Here is a 6000-nt window from a genome sequence, read left to right on the forward strand (position 1 = left end):
TTAATTTAACCTGGGGTTGTATGCCCACGGTATTTTCTTTTCACCATCTAAATCCTTTTCAAGAATTGCTCTGTGTGTGTGTGTGTGTTCACTTTCCTTAATATCACTACATTACCATGTTATCACCATGGAATGTAAATTCAGGTTAGACAAGCAAATTTCACAAGTACAATAAAGCATTCTGTAGCATACCAAAGTTTGTATAAAGTCTGACCAATCCAGCTTGCTCATAAACCACTTCCATTATAGGTAATTTACTTAGTTTAACATTTATGATTCTTATAGAGATAATAAACATACTGCAGACATTTAAAAAGTGTTTTTTGGGGCTTCCCTGGTGGCGCAGTGGCCGAGAATCCACCTGCCAGTGCAGGGGACATGGGCTCGATCCCCGGCTCTTTTTCCCCTCTAGTTTTATTGATATATAATTGACATACAGCACTGTGTAAGCTTAAGGTGTACAGCATCATGACTGGACCTACACACATCATGAAATGATGACCACAGTAAGTTTAGTGAGCATCTGTCATCTCATATAGATACAACATTAGAGACATAGAAAAAAAATTTTTTCCTTGTGATGAGAATTCTTAGGATTTACTCTTTTAACAATTTTGATATATAACATAGAGCAGTGTTAATTATATTTATCATGTTGTACATTACAGCCCTAGTACTTATTTATCCTATAACTGGAAGTTTGTACCTTTTGACAGCCTTCATTGAATTCCCCATCCCCCTACCCCTGCCTCTGGTAACCACAGGTGGTTTGTGTGTTTGTTTTTGAAGTATAATTTACCTACAACACTATGTTAGTTCCTGTTACACAACAGTGATTCAATACATAAACAAAAAATGTTGCCTGCCATTCCAGTTCTACAAAGATCAAGTCATTAACTGCTGCCATTACAGACCTACAGTACAACCTGAAAGGAATTCAGGGTGAAGCTTTCTGTGTTGTGGCTATATGAGCCCCTAGATAGTTAAGATGCATATCTAAGGAAGAATTTCAATGACCCAAGATTGTTGCGTCTTCCCATCCATAGAGAAGCACTAAAATTATTAACTTGTGATATTTTTTTTGTGATTGGCTGTAATCTTTTAGCAAGATGTATGCTCGATTACATGTATTTCTCAGCAAAACATTCATCTATATCCTGGCCCCTCCCCTACCTCTTTGGAGCAGTTCTTTGGAGCTATCTGAGAGGCTGACTCCTGGGCTCTAGTCCTCAGTAAGACATGGAATAAAACTCAACTCAAAAAAAAAAAAAATTTGTATGGAGACATAAAAGACCCCAAATAGCCAAAGCAGTCTTTAGGGAAAAAAACGGAGCTGGAGGAATCAGACTCCCTGACTTCAGACTATACTACAAAGCTACAGTAATCAAGACAATATGGTACTGGCACAAAAATAGAAACATAGATCAATGGAACAAGATAGAAAGCCCAGAGATAAACCCATGCACCTATGGTCAACTAATCTATGACAAAGGAGGCAAAGATATACAATGGAGAAAAGACAGTCTCTTCAATAAGTGGTGCTGGGAAAACTGGACAGCTACATGTAAAAGAATGAAATTAGAACACTCCCTAACACCATACACAAAAATAAACTCAAAATGGATTAAAGACCTAAATGTAAGACCAGACACTATAAAACTCTTAGAGGAAAACATAGGAAGAACAATCTTTGACATAAATCACAGCAAGATCTTTTTTGATCCACCTCCTAGAGTAATGGAAATAAAAACAAAAATAAACAAATGGGACCTAATGAAAATTCAAAGCTTTTGCACAGCAAAGGAAACCATAAACAAGACAAAAAGACAGCCCTCAGAATGGGGGAAAATATTTGCAAACGAATCAACGGCCAAAGGATTAATCCCCAAAATATATAAACAGCTCATTCAGGTCAATATTAAAGAAACAAAAAACCCAATCCAAAAATGGGCAGAAGACCTAAATAGACATTTCTCCAAAGAAGACATACAGATGGCCAAGGAGCACATGAAAAGATGCTCAACATCACTAATTATTAGAGAAATGCAAATCAAAACTACAATGAGGTATCACCTCACACCAGTTCGAATTGTCATCATCAGAAAATCTACAAACAACAAATGCTGGAGAGGGTGTGGAGAAAAGGGAACCCTCTTGCACTGTTGGTGGGAATGTAAATTGATACAGCCACTATGGAGAACTGTATGGAGGTTCCTTAAAAAAACTAAAAATAGATTTACCATATGACCCAGCAATCCCACTACTGGGCGTATACCCAGAGAAAACCATAATTCAAAAAGACACATGCACCCCAATGTTCATTGCAGCACTATTTACAATAGCCAGGACATGGAAGCAACCTAAATGCCCATAGACAGATGAATGGATAAAGAAGTGGTGGTACATATATACAATGGAATATTACTCAGCCATAAAAAGGAACGAAATTGAGTCATTTGTTGAGACGTGGATGGAGCTAGAGACTGTCATACAGAGTGAAGTAAGTCAGAAGAGAAGAACAAATATCGTATATTAATGCATGTATGTGGAACCTAGAAAAATGGTACAGATGAGCCGGTTTGCAGGGCAGAAGTTGAGACACAGATGTAGAGAACAGACATATGGACACCAAGGGGGGAAAACTGCAGTGGGATGGGGATGGTGGTGTGCTGAATTGGGTGATTGGGATTGAAATGTATGCACTGATGTGTATAAAACTGATGACTAATAAGAACCTGCAGTATAAACAAACAAACAAAGAAAACAACTAATACTAAACTTTCATTGGGTTATCTGTATGGAAATATGTTAATATAAATGTTTCAGACATTACATGAAATTTCTAAAAATCTTATATGTCCTGGTATAATGTTATAAGTCATAATTCTAGTTATTACGTTAAAATGTATATCTCAGAAAAAACTAAATTTCCTTGTCAATTGCACTATTATGAACTTTCATCAAATCTTTAACCGTGGTCACTTTTAAGTCTTTTGTCATTTACAGACAGTTCTGGGTGTACTCTGATGCTTTTGCAAATATGTTCCGATAAAAGGGTTTCATCTTCAAGGAATTCATAGAAAAGACTCTGACAAGTACAGGTTTCTGGTAACTGTACTGCTGAACTGAATGAATAAGCATTTTCAGAACTCTAATGAAAAACTGATGAACTCATAAAAGTGTTATAAAAAGATCAAGATGAAAAAAAATTAATTACATGGGACTGAGTGAACTGATGAGGATGATTATAATTTTTGAGACTTTCTGTTTGAATTAAAAAAAAAAATCCCACAAGGACTCAGAGGCAAAGAATATACAAATCAATTTTCACTGCAAAGTAAAGGAGCTGTTACAGTGGAGGATTACTGGACTGAATGTCAATATTATGACATAGTATGAGTGTGTTTCATGTTTGGTAATTGCAATCATTGTTGCCTTTGTTGTGGTCATCCATTTACAATGCTTGGTGTCAGTCTATTTATCTCTTGTAAAAATAAAATACAGTGTGCATGTGTGGAAAAAAAAAAAAACTACAATGAGGTATCACCTCACACCAGTCAGAATGGCCATCATCAAAAAATCTACAAACAATAAATGCTGGAGAGGGTGTGGAGAAAAGGGAATTCTCTTGCACTGTTGCTGGGAATGTAAATTGATACAACCACTATGGAGAACAGTATGGAAGTTCCTTAAAAAACTAAAAATAGAACTACCATACGACCCAGCAATCCCACTACTGGGCATATACCCTGAGGAAACCATAATTCAAAAAGAGTCATGTACCACAAGGTTCACTGCAGCACTATTTACAATAGCCAGGACATGGAAGCAACCTAGGTGTCCATCGACAGATGAATGGATAAAGAAGATGTGACACATATATACAATGGAATATTACTCAGCCATAAAAAGAAATGAAATTGAGTTATTTGTAGTGAAGTGGATGGACCTAGAGTCTGTCACACAGAGTGAAGTAAGTCAGAAAGAGAAAAACAAATACTGTATACTAACTCATATATATGGATTCTAAAAAAAAAAAAAAATTGGTTCTGATGAACCTAGGGGCAGTACAGGAATAAAGACGCAGATGTAGAGAATGGACTTGAGGACATGGGGAGTGGGACGGGTAAGCTGGGACGAAGTGAGAGAGTAGCACTGACATATATACACTACCAAATGTAAAATAGATAGCTAGTGGGAAGCAGCTACACAGCACAGGGAGATTAGCTCAGTGCTTTGTGCCCACCTAAAGGGGTGGGATAGGGAGGGTGGGAGGGAGACACAAGAGGGAGGGGATATGGGAATATATGTATACCTATAGCTGATTCACTTTGTTATACAGCAGAAACTAACACACCATTGTAAAGCAATTATACTCCAATAAAGATGTTAAAAAAAAAAGAAATTTTAAAATCAAAGAAATTAACATCAGAAAAACAACAGAGAAAAATCAATGAACCTCAAACCTGTTTTTTTTGTTTCCAAAATAATCAATGAAATTGATGTCTCTACCTATATTGATCAAGAAAAAACTGAAAGGAACTAAATTGACAATATCAGAATAAAAATAGGAACATCACCAGAGACTCTACAGACATTAAAAGGATAAAAAGGTAATATTACAAACAACTCTATGTCAATAAATTAACAGTGTAGATTATATGGGCAATTTCCTTGAAGAACATAACTGACCAAAACTAATTCAAGAAGAAATAGAACCCCTAAATATCTTTATTCAACTAAAGAAACTAAATATTTTAACCAGGCCAAAATAGCATCATGGATGAATTCTATCAAACATTTAAGGAAGAAATAATACCAATCCTACACAAACTCCTTCTGAAAATAAAGGAAGAGGGGCTACTTCAAAACTCATTTTACAACTTTAATATTACCTTGAAAGCAAAACAGACAAAGATATCACAGGGAAACAAAACTAAAGATGACTATCCTTCATGAACATATATTCAAAATCTGTAACAAATATTGTCAAATTGAATGCAGCAATTTACACAACTTAAAAAATGGAAAATACATCATGGCAAAGTGAAATGTATTCTAGTAATGCAGAGTTGACTTATCATTCAAAAACGAATGTAACCAAACAAAAGAGAAAAACCGTATGCTATCTCAATGAATGCAGAGAAAGAATTTGTCAAAATTCAACACCTATTCATGATTAAAAAAAACAAACTAGAAATAGAAGGAAATTTCTACAATATGATGAAGGACGTATATCTATTTATCAATCAGTCTATCTATCCATCCATCCCTCCTACAGCCAACATAATAGAAGACAGGATGCTTTCTCCATTATATCAGAAACAAAACAAAGATACCCACTCTCATCACTTCTACTTAATATTGTACTGAAGGTCCAAACAAGCCAGTGTGATAAAGCCACAAAAACAGAAAAAATACAATAAAAAAGAAAGAAAGAAAAGAAAAAGAAAAGAAATATGTGACACAGACTGGAAAGGAAGAGTAAAACTATCTTTATTCTTAGACAACATGGTACCATATATTGAAAATCCTAAGGAATCTACAAGAATCTTTTAGATCTAATAGGTGAGTTTAGCAAGTTTGCAGGATACAAAATCAATATAAAAAACCAGCTACATTTATATATAAGTGATGAACAATTGAAAAATAAAATAAGATTTACTGTAGCATTTAAAACAGCATGTAAAATCATGAAATGCATAGGGATAAATGGTATAAAATGTGTTTGAGACATGTACATTGAAAACTGTAAAATACTGATGAGAGAAATTAAGACCCTACTTAAAATTGGAGAGAGATATATCTTATTCATGAATTGGAAAACTCAATATTGTTAAGATTATAATTCTCCCCAAAGTGATCAATAGATTTAAAATAATCCCAATCAAAATTTCATTGGGCTTTTTGGTAGAAATTGACATGTTTATTAAAAAATTTGTATGGAAATGCAAGGACTTTTGAAAAAGGTGGACAATTTGGGTGACTTAGGATACTTGA

General features: G+C 34.8%; 1 protein-coding gene across 3 annotated transcripts in view; it reads left to right on the forward strand.

Annotated features, from left to right (window-relative positions):
• The window catches only part of CCNH (cyclin H), a 338048-nt gene extending 332614 nt beyond the window's left edge, over nucleotides 1-5434 (forward strand). For all 3 annotated transcript variants that reach the window (XR_014262459.1, XR_014262461.1, XR_014262462.1), the window contains exon 10: nucleotides 3007-5434. The gene's annotated coding sequence lies outside the window, so the exon portion shown is untranslated. The remainder of the gene's footprint in view (nucleotides 1-3006) is intronic.
• The last annotated feature ends 566 nt before the right edge of the window (nucleotides 5435-6000 follow it).

This window comes from Balaenoptera physalus (genome assembly GCF_965194825.1).
Source record: "Balaenoptera physalus genome assembly, chromosome: 3".
Classification (NCBI taxonomy): domain Eukaryota; kingdom Metazoa; phylum Chordata; class Mammalia; order Artiodactyla; family Balaenopteridae; genus Balaenoptera; species Balaenoptera physalus.